Source organism: Mustela putorius, unplaced genomic scaffold (assembly GCF_011764305.1).
Source record: "Mustela putorius furo isolate JIRA1106 unplaced genomic scaffold, ASM1176430v1.1 tig00001021_pilon_pilon_pilon, whole genome shotgun sequence".
Taxonomy (NCBI): Eukaryota; Metazoa; Chordata; class Mammalia; order Carnivora; family Mustelidae; genus Mustela; species Mustela putorius.
This window is the reverse complement of record NW_025421534.1, coordinates 90,899-105,516: the sequence shown is the minus strand read 5'-3', so window position 1 is coordinate 105,516 and position 14,618 is coordinate 90,899.

Sequence of the window (14,618 nt, the reverse complement as noted above, 5' to 3'; positions counted from 1 at the left end):
CCAAGTGCTGCCCTTTCCCTTTGTTTTCTATTATTCCTTATTAGACATGATACTATGTTGATACTGTTAATATCATATCACTGTGCCTACTGCATACAAGATATTCACTATGCATTGAATAAATAAAATATGTACTATATGTAAAAATAAATAATCCAAGAAACCCTAAGTGAAACGAAGACATCATGTATAAGCTAATGACCATTCCATGTTCTAAGCCTTGAAACCATTCCGTTATACAGCAAAATGAAAAGGAAGGCTCTTTTTTCTAATTTATATTTTCAAATTATGTATTTACTCTCAAGAACCTCATAGAACAATATTTTAGTTACTGATTAAAATGGATAGTTTGACCACATTAAAATATTCCTTTCAAAATAAAGTTGATTTTAATAAAGTTATTCTGAAACATTGATCAAATGTATGTTGATGTAATGAGGGGGATGTAATATTTTAAATTTTTTTTTCAGCATAACAGTATTCATTGTTTTTGCACCACACCAAGTGCTCCATGCAATCCGTGCCGTCTCCAATACCCAACACCTGGTTACCCCAACCCACCACCCCCTGCCCTTTCAAAACCCTCCGATAGTTTTTCCGAGTCTATAGTCTCTCATGGTTCACCTCCCCTTCCAATTTCCCTCATCTCCCTTATCCTCTCCATCTCCCCTTGTCCTCCATGCTATTTGTTATGCTCCACAAATAAGTGAAACCATATGAAAATTGACTCTCTCTGCTTGACTTATTTCACTGAACATAATCTCTTTCAGTCCTGTCCATGTTGCTACAAAAGTTGGGTATTCATCCTTGCTGATGGAGCCATAGTACTCCATAGTGTATATAGACCACATCTTCCTTATCCATTTGTCCGTTGAAGGGCATCTTGGTTCTTTCCACAGTTTGGCAACTGTGGCCATTGCTGCTATAAACATTGGGGTCCAGATGTCCCTTCTTTTCACTACATCTGTATCTTTTGGGTAAATACTCAGGAGTGCAATGGCAGGGTCATAGGATAGCTTTATTTTTAATTTCTTAAGGAATCTCCACACTATTCTCCAAAGAGGCTGCACCAACTTGCATTCCCACCAACAGTGTAACAGGGTTCTGATTTCTCCATATCCTATCCAACACATGTTGTTTCCTGTCTTGCTAATTTTGGCTATTCTAACTGGTGTAAGGTGGTATCTCAATATGGTTTTAATTTGAATCTCCCTGAGGGCTAATGATGATGAACATTTTTTCATGTGTCAGATAGCCATTTGTAGGTCTTGATTAGAGAAGTGTCTGTTCATATCTTCTGCCCATATCTTGATATGATTATCTGGTTTTTGTGTGTTGACTTTGAGGAGTTCTTTATAGATCCTGGATATCAACCTTTCGCCTGTACTATCATTTGCAAATATCTCCTCCCATTCCGTGGGTTGCCTCTGTGTTTTGTTGACTGTTTCCTTTGCTGTGCAGAAGCTTTTGATCTTGATTAATTCCCCAAAATTCATGTTTGCTTTTGTTTCCTTTGCCTTTGGAGACATCTTGAAAAAAGTTGCTGTGGCTGATATCGAAGAGGTTACTGTTCAATGCTCCCCTCTAGGATACTAATGGACTCCTATCTCATGTTGAGGTCTTTTATCGATTTTGAGTTTATTTTTGTGTACGGTGTAAGAGAATGGTCAAGTTTCATTCTTCTACATATAGCTGTCCAGTTATCCCAGCACCATTTATTGAAGAGACTGTCTTTTTTTCACTGTATATTTTTACCTGTTTTGTTGAAGATTATTTGCCCATAGAATTGAGGGTCCATATCTGGGCTCTTGGTTTCACTGTTCCACCCTGTTCCACTGGTCTGTGTGTCTGTTTTTATGCCAGTACCATGCTGTCTTGGTGATCACAGCTTTGTAGTAAAGCTTGAAATCAGGTAACATGATGCCCCCAGTTTTATTTTTGTTTTTTAACATTTCTTTAGCAATTCGGGGTCTCTTCTGATTCCATACAAATTTTAGGATTATTTGCTCCAGCTCTTTGAAAAATACCAGTGGAATTTTGATCGGAATGGCATTAAAAGTATACATTGTTCTAGGCAGTATAGACATTTTAACAATGTTTATTCTTCTGATCCAAGAGCATGGACTGGTCTTCCATCTTTTTGTTTCTTCTTCAATTTCTTTCATGCGTGTTCCATAGTTGCTCGAGTACAGATCTTTTACCTCTTTGTTTAGGTTTATTCCCAGGTATCTTATGGTTCTTGGTGCTATAGTAAATGGAATCGATTCTCTAATTTCCCTTTCTGTATTTTCATTGTTAGTGTATAAGAAAGCCACTGATTTCTGTACATTGACTTTGTATCCTGCCACGTTGCTGAATTGCTGTATGAGTCCTAGTAGTTTGGGGGGTGGAGTCTTTTGGGATTTCCATATAAAGAATTATGTCATCTGCGAAGAGAGAGAGTTTGACTTCTTCATTGCCAATTTGGATACCTTGTATTTCTCTTTGTTGTCTAATTGCTGTTGCTAGGACTTCTAATACTATGTTGAACAAGAATGGCAAGAGTGGGCATCCTTGTCGTGTTCCTGATCTCAGCGAGAAGGCTGCGCGCTTTTTCCCATTGAGGATGATATTTGCTGTGGGTCTTTTAAACATAGATATTATGAAGTTCAGGAATGTCCCTCTATCCCTATACTTTGAAGCGTTTTAAACAGGAACAGATGCAGGATTTTGTCAAATGCCTTTTCAGCATCAATTGAGAGGACCATGTGTTTCTTCTCTCTTCTCTTATTAATTTGTTCTATCACATTGATTGATTTGTGAATGTTGAACCATCCTTGTAACCCCGCGATGAATCCCACCTGGTCATAGTGGATAATCTTTCTAATGTGCTGTTGGATCCTGTTAGCTAGGATCTTGTTGAGAATCCTAGCATCCATATTAATCAGTGATATTGGTCTGAAATTCTCTTTTTGTAGGGTCTTTGCTGGATTGGGGATCAGGGTAATGCTGGCTTCATATAAAGTGTCTGGAAGTTTTCCTTCTGTTTCAAGTTTTTGAAACAGTTTCAGGAGAATTGGTGTTATTTCTTCTTTGAAAGTTTGGTAGAATTCCCCAAGGAATCCATCAGGTCGTGGGCTCTTGTTTTTTGGGAGGTTTTTGATCACTGCTTCAATCTCATTACTAGATATCAGTATATTCATGTTGTCGATTTCTTCATGGTTCAATTTGGGAGTTTATAGTTTTCCAGGAATGTATCCATTTCATCTAGGTTGCTTAACTTATTGGCTTATAACTGTTGATAATAACTTCTGATGATTGTTTTCATTCATAATTTTATGAATTTGGGCTTTCTCTCTTTTATTTTGGATTAGTGTGGCCAATGGTTCATTGATCTTATTGATTCTTTCAAAAAACCAGCTTCTAGTTTCATTGATACCTTCTACTGTATCTCTGGTTTCTACCTCATTGATCTCTGTTCTAATCTTGATTATTTCCCTTCTTAGATGTGGAGTTGGTTTGATTTGTTGTTTATTATCCAGTTTTTTAAGATATAGAGACAGCTGCTGTGTTGTAGATTTTTCAATTTTTTTGAGGGAGGCTTGGATGGCTATGTTTTTCCCCCTTCGGACTGCCTTTGCTGTATCCCATAGGTTTTGGACGACCTGTCTACATTCTCATTTGTTTCCATGAATTGTTTCAGTTCTTCTTTGATCTCCTGGTTGACCCAAGCATTCTTAAGCAAGGTGGTCTTAGCTTCCAAGTGTTTGAGTTCCTTCCACACTTTTCCTTGTGATTGAGCTCCAGTTTCAAAGCACTGTGATCTGAGAATATTCAGGGAATAGTCTTAGTCTTTTGATATTGGTTGAGTCCTGATTTGTGACCCAGTATGTGGTCTATTCTGGAGACAGTTCCATGTGCACTTGAGAAGAATGAGTATTCTGTTGTTTTAGGGTGGAATGTTCTGTATATATCTATGAGATCCATCCGATCCAATGTGTCATTCAATGCTCTTATTTCTTTATTGATTTTCTGCTTCGATGATCTGTCTATTTCTGAGAGAGGCATGTTATGGTCTCCTACTATTAATGTATTCATATCAATATGACTCTTTCTTGATTAATAGTTTTCTTATGTAATTGGCTGCTCCCATATTGGGGGCATAGATATTTACAATTGTTAGATCATCTTGGTGGATAGTCCCTTTAAGAATGATCTAGTGTCGGGACGCCTGGGTGGCTCAGTTGGTTGGACGACTGCCTTCAGCTCGGGTCATGATCCCGGAGTCCCGGGATCGAGTCCCGCATCAGGCTCCCAGCTCCATGGGGAGTCTTCTTCTCCCTTTGACCTTCTCCTCGCTCATGCTCTCTCTCTCTCAAATAAATAAATAAAATCTAAAAAAAAAAAAAAAAAAGAATGGTATAGTGTCCTTCTGTATCTCTGACTACAGTCTTTAGTTTAAAATCTAATTTATCTGATATGAGAATCACTTCCCCGGCCTTCTTTTGAGGCCCATTGTCATGAAAGATGCTTCTCCATCCCTTCAATTTTAGTCTGGGTGTATATTTAGGTTCAAAATGGATCTCCTATAGACAACATATGGATGGATCCTGTCATTTTATCCAATCTGCAACCCTGTTTCATTTTATGGGTGCATTTAGGCCATTCACATAGAGAGTGATTATTGATAGATACGTTTTTATTGACATCATGTTTGCTTTGAAGTCTTTCTTTCTGTAGATTGTCTCAATATTTCTGTTCAAAGCTATTCTTAGGATTTTTCCTCTTCTATAGAACCCCACTTAATATTTCCTGCAGTATTGGCTTGGTGGTTTCATAGTCTTTTAAGCCTTGCCGGTCTTGGAAACTCTATCTCTCCTTCCATTTTGAATGTCAGTGTTGCTGGATAAAGTATTCTTGGCTGCATGTTCTTCTCATTTAGTGCCCTGAATATATCTTGCCAGCCCTTTCTGGCTTGCCAGGTCTCTGTGGACCGGTCGGACATTATTCTGATGGGCTTTCCTCTGTAAGTAAGGAGACTATTTTTCCTAGTGTCTTTCAAGAGATTGTATCTACAATTATGATTCCTCAATTAGACTATCAGGTGCCTTGATTTTTTTGGGAATCTATAATCTTGGGGGGAGTCCGCTGCCTCTAGTACATGAACGCTGGTTCCATTCTCAAGATTGGGAAAATTTTTATGAAGAACTTCTTCCACTATATCTTCTAGACTTCTTTCTTTCTCCTCCCCTTCAGGGATTCCAATAATTCTGACACTGGAATGTTTCATGGCATCATATATTTCCTTGATTCTGTTTTTGTGGCTTCTAAGCTGTTTGTTTCCATGCTTCCTCCTTATCCTTTCTCTCTGTTTGTCCTCCAGATCACTAATTCTATCTTCTTTCTCAGTTACCCTAGCTTTGAGAGAATTTAGATTAGATTGGAACTCATTGAGAACATTGTGAACATCATCCCTGGTGGCCTTCAGTTCTGCCCTAACATTGTGAACATCATCCCTGGTCGCTTTCAGTTCTGCCATTATCAATTCCGTTTGGTCATCCATTTTATTTTACTTTATTTTAGAATAAGACTTGCTAGATTAGTTGGTTAAAGGGGAAGGAAAACTGGAAAGGGGAAGTTTTGAGACATTGGGGAAAATGACTGGATTAATGGAAGAGGTTCAAGAGAATATGAGAGGGAAACATATCAAAATTATTGCCAAAAAATATGATCCTAACTGAGAAAAAAACCGAATGTTTTTCTGAGAATGAACAAATGGTGTGGAAATAATTGAATTTTTTAAAAAAACTCACCAACTTGTGAATTATGTTAATAGTATTTCAAATTCTACCAGCTTTTTTTTTCTCACCAAGTGACATAGTACTTCAGTCAATGTATAACTCCTTCTTAGTGAGAATCAAACCAAGGGTTTTGGAGGGACGGGGAATGGAGTTTGGGTAAGCCTTGTGGTGGGTATTATGGAGGGCACATATTGCATGGAGCACTGGGTGTGGTGCCTAAACAATGAATTCTGGAACACCAAAAATAAATTTTAAAAAAATAACATCCTTCTTAATATCTCTGGGATTTCCAGAGAATGTGTGACATATCTTTAAAATTAAATATATGTGACGTAAATACTTTCTTTACAACTTTATGACCTCCAAATATGTCTTCTTTTGACAATGCAATGTATTTATCATTTTAATATATTTTTAATTTAAATTTTAGGTACTTAACATACAGTGCAATATTGTTTTCTATAGTAGAATTCCTCAATTTGTCACTTATAGCACCCAGTTCTCATCATAACAAGAGCCTTCCTTAATATCCATCATCCATCTAGCCCATCCCTATTTATCATTTTTTTAAAGAACTCTATACTTCTAATGCAACAGAGGCACCAGAGCCCTTAAGATGCCAAACTCAATGCTTTTCTGTTATAATTTTGGAAGAAGCTTTGCTTGCATGTTTTGATAAGGTCTATCAAATAAGTAACCAAAAGTGTTCTAAGTCTCCTATATTTACAACACTTTATAGTATTCTTTAGTAAGGTAACAGGTAGTATTTAAGCATTTTTGTATTAATTTCTTCAATAGTACTTAGGTGTTTGAGTCTATGACTGCACATTATGGGTGGATTAAAAGATGCAATGTTAACATTCTGAAGGGTAGATAAGACAAAAAAGACAAAGAGAGGCATTTGTTTATAACATTGCCAGAAGCTTCCCGTGAAGATAAAGTCTAGGTAGTTAATGAACCATCTACATATGCTTGTGAGGGAAAATAACATTTTGTAGATAGCCTTTTATTAACACTGAAAATAAAATCAGATTAGTATGATCACCTATGTAAATCCAGAGTGCTCAGTTTATGCCTATTTTAAGCCAATTACATTATTATCCCATCCATATTGAAGTAATAAATCTTAAAGTATCAATAAGATTCTTGCATTATTGAAACTGACATATGAATTTGAAACAATTAAATTAAATTATATTTAGTGGGCATTTCCTTTGTTTTGTTTTTGCCATCCAGAAACCACTTTACTTTCTTGAGATATCCCGATTTTCCTCTCAGTCCAGGTACTTCAGGTGAAACTAAGTCCAGTACAAGCTCGAAGGGTGCAAATTATGGCACAAAGATACAATAATCATTGTTTTCCATCTGCCTATTTAAGATTGAGCCCATGACCAAGATCAGACCAATTTAAAACAATGACATTCAATTCTTGGACATTTGTTGACATGGTTAGGAAATCAGACATTCCCTTCACACTGGAATTTATCTAGAATTAACATAGCTGTATTTTCACTATGAGTAAAGAATCAATATGAGAATAGAGCGCAGAGAAAGTGGTGAAAAATTACCTAAAAAAACTAAATTAAGAGTTAGTCCAAGATGGTGGAAGAGTAGGAGTCCTTAGTTTTGTCTGAGCCAAGGAATTCAGGAGCTACTGAGATGCCTAAATTATAACCATTACCGCTATTTCTGCTTTTGTACCATCACTTGCTAACCCATGAGGAGATGGAAAAATACCAGCAGACTTTCTATGGACACTGTAACCGAACATCCCTCACCCAGAATTGAACCTGACAGAATGGCTGCTCCCAGACCCCTCCCCCAGCTCTGGGCCAAGAGATGACAGCCATCTGATGCCAAAGAAACCCCCACCCGGAATTGGACGTGACAGAATGACTGCTCCCAGACCCCCCATCCAGCTCTGGGTCGAGAGATAACAACCATCTGGCACCCTGCAGCTTGACAGGAAGACCCCGGTCAATCCTGAGGTGACACATACCTTAGCGGCGCCAACTCAGCAGTTTGAAGAATGACAGCCCTTTGACCTAACCAATAATCCGTTCCCAGCCCTTTTCCACTCTGTAGCGTGCCAGTCATATTATAGAGTTCCTTTTTGATTTTCCCACAGTATGTGGCGATTTGTTACAAGATACTATGATGTATGCTAAGTCCCTGCCTCCCCAAAAATAGTGTATAAAAAGTGTGATCCTGAGCTCGGGACCTCTTAGTGTCACCAGTAACTAGTGCGCGGAGGTCCGGGTTTGAACTTTTAATAAACAAACTTGCTGTTTGGCTTTAACTCTAGACTCTGGTGGTCATCTTTGGGGGGTCTCAAAATTTGGGCACAACACTACCTATCAAATCTTTCTGAGCACTTGTAAACTCGACTGTAGATCTAAAAAGAAAAAAAAAACTGTAATTCTGCAAGTAGAAAAGTGACCACTTTCTGCAAGATAAGAGGAAAGTAAACTGCAAGGGGAGGGAAGCTCCATCAGCCAGCCCCATAAAGTGATATAGCAGCAGAGTGAAAAACCATAATTTTTAGAAATCTGCTCTAGTGAGGAACATCATTGCCTGAAACATGCTCAGGTGGTGAAACTGGGTGGAATCCTAAGTGAGACAATATGGCCTCAGGATCCCTGGGGCTCACAGGAAGACTGGGGGTGCCTGAATGTCAGAGTTCCCAGGTATCACCGTGGGGAAACTGGTTGCAATCAGTGAGGCCAGGAATGGGCTTTTAGCTCAGGGTTGCTACCAGTGCACAGCCAGGCAACCTCTCTCTGATAAGTGTCCCATAAGTGGCAGAACCACTATGAAAACCCATTTCACTCCCCCAGGAAGAGTAGTGCAGGTACAATCCAGAGGAGTTTGCAGAGTCACGAGCTTGAGACAGAAACACTTGGTCACAGTATGGGTGAGCAAAGGCTTAAGAGAGAGACCAGGGAAACAGGAGTGATTGACTGCTTTTCCCTGATGGCAAACTGAGGAGTGGAGCACAGAGCATTTGGCTCTGGGGCTAGAACTGGGAAGCCACCATTTTCATTCACATTCTACAGAACACTCATGAAAGAAATTGAAGAAGACACAATAAGATGGAAGAACATTCCATGCTCATGGATCAGAAGAAAAAAAAATATTGTTAAAATGTCTATACTGCCTAGAGCAACCTATACTTTTAATGCCATCCTGATCAAAATTCTACTGACATTTTTCAGAGTTGGAACAAACAGCCCTAAAATTTGTATGGAACTAGAAGAGACCCCAAATTGCTAAGGAAATGTTGAAAAAGAAAAACACATACTGGGGCATTACTTTGCCTGATTTCAAGCTTTACTACAAAGTTGTGATCAGCAGGAAAGCATGGTCCTGGCACAAAAACAGGCACATAGACCAGTGGAACAGAATAGAGAGCCCAGATATGGACCCTCAACTCTATGGTCGAATAATCTTTGACAAAGCAGGAAAAAATATACAGTGGAAAAAAGTCTCTTCAGTAAATGGTGCTGGGAAAATTGGACAGCTATGGATAGATGAATGAAACTTGACCATTCCCTTACACCCTACAAAAAGATAATTCCAAATGGATAAAAGGCCTCAATGTGAGGAAGGGATCTATCAAAATCCTAGAGGAGAACATAGGCAGTAACTTCTCTGACATCGGTCACAACAACTTCTTTCATTCTCATTCTCTAAAGCAGCATGAAATGCCCTCAGGGAACAAAAGCCACATAGAGCAATCCAGAACAGCTTACTTTGCCTGGCCCCCTGGCAAGGAAGGTCTAGTTCTGCCTGGAGAAATGACACCAGAGAATCAGCACAACAGGCCCTTCTGAGGAAGATCAACAAGGTCATCCAGCTAAGACCAAATTTACAGATGATAGAGAACTGAGGGGGAGATAAACCATGAGAGACTTTGGACTCTGAGAAACAACTGAGGGTTTTAGAGGGGAGAGTAGTGGGGGATGGGTTAGTCCAATGATGGATATGAAGTAGGGCACATATTGCATGGAGACTGGGTGTTATACACAAACAATAAATTACGTAACACTACATCAAAAACTAATGATGTATTGTATGGTGGCTAACTTTAACATAATAAAAGAACTCCAGCATTAAGGGAAAACAGCATATAGAATTCATGTTTTATTTTTCTCTCTCACAATTCTTTAGTCTTTCAAGTTTTTTTTTTCTTTCCCACCTTTTTCAAACAATTTCTTCTCTTATGAACTCTTTAACAGTCCTTCTGAAATTTCATTTTTACCCTTACAGTGTATCTTTTCATTGTACTAAATTTTAATTTTGTACATGTATGTTTTTCTTTCTTTACTATTTTGGGATGCAGCTTCTTCTATCAGACCAAAATCTAGTATAGATACACCCAGAATCTAGTATATTTCTCTGTTCTCTTCACCTGTCTTATCACATTCTCTTCTTTTTTCTTCTTCTTTTTGTTAAAGTCTTTTAAAATATCTATCTTTACAGTTATAGTCTATCCTTTCATTGTATTTAATTACATATTGCTGTTCTTTTTCCAGTTCTTTTAGGTGTAAAATCGTGTTGGGTATTTGAGAGTTTTCCTGTTCTTTTTTTTCTTTTTAAAAAAATTATGTTAGGGGCACCTGGGTGGCTCAGTGGGTTAAGCCTCTGCCTTCGGCTCAGGTCATGGTCTCAGGGTCCTGGGATCGAGCCCCACGTTGGGCTCTCTGCTCGGCGGGGAGTCTGCTTCCCTTCCTCTCTCTCTCTGCCTGCCTCTCTGTCTATTTGTGATCTCTGTCTGTCAAATACATAAATAAAACCTTTAAAAAAATTATGTTATGTTAGTTACCATACAGTACATCATTAGTTTTGGACATAGTGTTCCACACTTCTTTGTTTGCATATAAAACCTTTTCCTGTCCCTTGAGAAAGAACTGTATTGCTATATACTTCCCTCGTAGGACAGTCTTTGCTTCATCTCAAAAATTCTGAACTGTTGCATTTTCATTTTCATTTGTTTTCATTTATTTGTTTTTAAATTCTTCTCTTTTACCAGTTGACCCATTTGATATCTAGTAAGATTATTTTTAACTTTGATATACTGGTAATCCTTCCAGATTTTCTTTTGTGATTGAGTTCAAGTTTTAAACATTCTGGTCTGAAAAAAAATGCGGGGAATAATCCCCGTCTTTTGATAACCTTTGAGACCTAATTGGCGACCTAGTATGTAATCTTTTCTGGAGAATGCTCCTTATCCACTAGAGAAGACTGTGTATTCTGTTGCTTAAGGATGGAGTGCTCTGAATTTATCTGTAAAGTCCATTTGGCCCAATGTGTCATTAAAGCCCTTGTTTCCTTCTTGATCTTCTGCTTAGATGATAGTCCCAGTGCTGTGAGTGGTGTGTTACAGTCCTCTACTGTTTTTTTTTTTTGTATTATTATCAATGTGTTTATTTATTTTTATTTATTTTTTTATTAATCAGTTCATATAATTGACTGCTCCAATGATAGGGTCATAAAAATTTAGAATTGTCAGATCTTTTTGTGTAGACTCTTTTATTATGATGTAGTGTGCTTTTCATCTCTTATTACAGTCTTTGTTTTAATATTTAATTTATCTGATATAAGGATTGCTACTCCCATTTTCCTTTGATGCCCATTAGTGTGATAACTTTTTCTCCATCAACTCATTTTCAATTTGATGGTATCTTTGTGTCTAAAACGAGTCTCTTGTAGACAGCATATTTATGAGTCTTTTTTTTTAACCAATCTCATAACCTATGTCTTTTAATTGAATCATTTAGTCCATTTACATTCAAAGTAATTATTGAATGATATATATTTAGTGTCAGTGTATTAACTGTAAAGTCACCATTTCTGTAGATTTTCTCTGTTCTTTTCTGGTGTTTGTTACTTTTGGGCTGTCTCATCATTCAAAGGATCCCATTTAATATTTCTTCCAGGGCTGGTTCAGTGTTCACAAATTCCTGTAGTTTTTGTTTTTCCTGGAAACTCTTTAGCTCTCTTTCCATTCTGAATGACAGCCTTGCTGGATAAAGTATTCTTGGCTGCATGTTTTTCCCATTTAGCACTTGGAAATATGCCAGTCCTTTCTTGTCTGCCAAGTCTCTGTGGACAGGTCTTCTTCTAGCCTGATGTTTCTAAACTTGTAGGTTACAGGCCTCTCTCCCTGCACTACTTTCAGTATCTTCTCTGAAATTTACAAGCTTCACTCTATGGGAGGTGTTGACCTATTTTTGTTGATTTTGATGGGGGTTCTCTGTGTCTCCTGGACTTGAATGACTGTTTCCTTCTCCAGATTAGGGAAGTTTCAGCTATTATTTGTTCAAATAAAACTTCTGCTCCCCACTCCTCTTCTGATACCCTTAGTATTCTATTATTATTTTGCTTTATAATATTCCCGATTTCTCCAATTCTTCCTTCATGATCCAGTACTTGTTTTTATCTATTTTTCTCAGCTTCCTTATTCTCCATTTTTGTCTTCATATCACTGACTTTTCTTCTTCCTCATTTATCCTAGAAGTTATAACCTCCATTTTTTACTGAACCTCAGTAATAGTATATTTAATGTTGGCTTGATTAGATTTTATCTCTTTTATTCTACTGTAAGGGATCCCCTACTATCTCCTATGTTTGTTTCTTAAACCCAAGTGGTATTTTTATAATCATTGTTTTGAATTCTAGCTTTGACATCTTACTTATATCCATATTGATTAAATCCCTAGCAATGAGTACTGCCTCCTCTTCTTTCTTTTGGGGTGAGTTTCTCTGTCTCTTCATTTGTCCAGACATTAGTAAATGAAAGAGAAAAAAATATATAAAAGTAAGAAAAATAAACCCAGAAAGATGTGAACAAAATGAATCAGAAGAATACAGAAATAAAACAAAAGAAAAGAAAACAAAAAAGGAGATAAAACAAAACAATAAACTAGATCCTGGTTATATTTTGGTCTGTTTGTTAAAAGAAACTAGATACCAATAGGAACAAAAGAAAAACTTACATATTTAAAAAAATAAATGAAATAGCAATGAAAGGAAAGCAAAAAGCAATGTATATTAATTTTTTAATTAATATAAGAATAAAAATTTAAAAAGAATTTAGCAAGAACTGATACAATAAGAAAGCAACTGAAGAAAAAAAACTAAAACTGAAAGACTAAAATTTTTTTTAAAAGACCATGAGTGTTATATTCTGCCTCTCCAAAAGCTAAAGTTTTTCAATTCTCTATGATCAGTAAACTTAGTGTAAGCCATTTGTTCCTGCTAGTTTTCTAGGTGAGGGACCTGTTGCTTTGATTCTCAGATGTCCTTGTCCTTGTGAAATTGCATCCCCCTTGCCAGGGGACTGTGTTCATTGTAAGCAGCTGAGGATTACACTGTAGTACTGTTTTGTTCTATGAATATTTTCAGCATTGATAAGGAATGAAAATGGCAGTGCACCAATCTTTAGACCAGGAGCTGAAATTTCATGTCACCCCATTCTTCAGTGAGCCTTCACACAAAAGCAGTCCATCACTCTTGTCTCCTTGGTTTCTGTCCAAACTCTGTGTTCCCAAAGCCTGCGACTGAGTGTATTTAACACAGGCATATGATCCAGTTTCAACATGATACTCTGTGTAGAAAACCTGAAAGATTCCACTAAAATATTATAAGAACAAATGCATGAATTCAACAAAGTTGTAGTATATAAAATCAATGTACAGAAATTTATTGCATTTCTGTGCACCAATAATAAAGCAGAAAAAAAAAGAAAAGAAAGAAAGAAAAAAGAAATCAAGGAATTTAACCATTGCAATTGCACTAAATCCCTAAGATACCTAGGAATAAATCTAACTAAAATGATAAAAGATGTACACTCTGAAAACTATAAAACACTGATGAAAGAAGTTGAAGAAGACACAAACAAATGGGGGAAAAAAATTCCATGTTCATGGATTGGAAGAAAAAATATTTAAGAAGTCTATGATACCCAAAGCAATCTACACATTTAGTACAATCCCTAACAAATACCAACAGCATTTTTCACAGAGCTAGTAAAAATACTCTTAAAATTTGTATGGAAAAGCAAAAGACCCTGAATAGCCAAAGAAACCTTGTAAAAGAAAAGCAAAGCTGGAGGTATCACAATGCCAAACTTCAAATTATATTATAAAACTGAAGTGATCAAAACAGAATGGTATTGCCACAAAAATAGACATATAGATCAGCAGAAGAGAATGGAAAACACAGAAACCAACCCACAACTATATGGTCAATTAATTTTTGACAAAGCAAGAAATAATATTCAGTGGGAAAAAAGTTTCTTCAACATTGGTGGTGGGAAAACTGAAAGGCAGCATGTAAAAGAATAAAAAAGCTGGACTTCTCTGACACCATACACAAAAATAAATTCAAAATGGATTAAAGACCCAAATGTGAGGGAAGAAATCATTTAAATCCTAGAGGAGAAAACAGGCAGTAACCTCTTTAACATATATGCACCAGTATGCAGAGATCCAAAATATAAGTAAATATTGATAGAAGGTAAGGGAAATAGGCAACTCTAAAATAGAAGTTAGCAACATCAACGCCTCACATTCAATAACAGAAAGAACATCCAGACAGGAGAACAATAAAAAAAAAAAAGGAGGAGAAGAACAATACAATTAAGCAATTCAACCTAACAGACATATACAGACCACTCCACCAAATCACACAGAACACACAAAGTTTTTTCTAAAATAGATATGAGATATTATTTAGGATCGATCATATATCAAGCTACATAATAAGTCTTAAGAAATTTAAGAAGTTTAATTTATACAATGTTGCTTTTCTTAACACAATAGAATAAACCTAAAA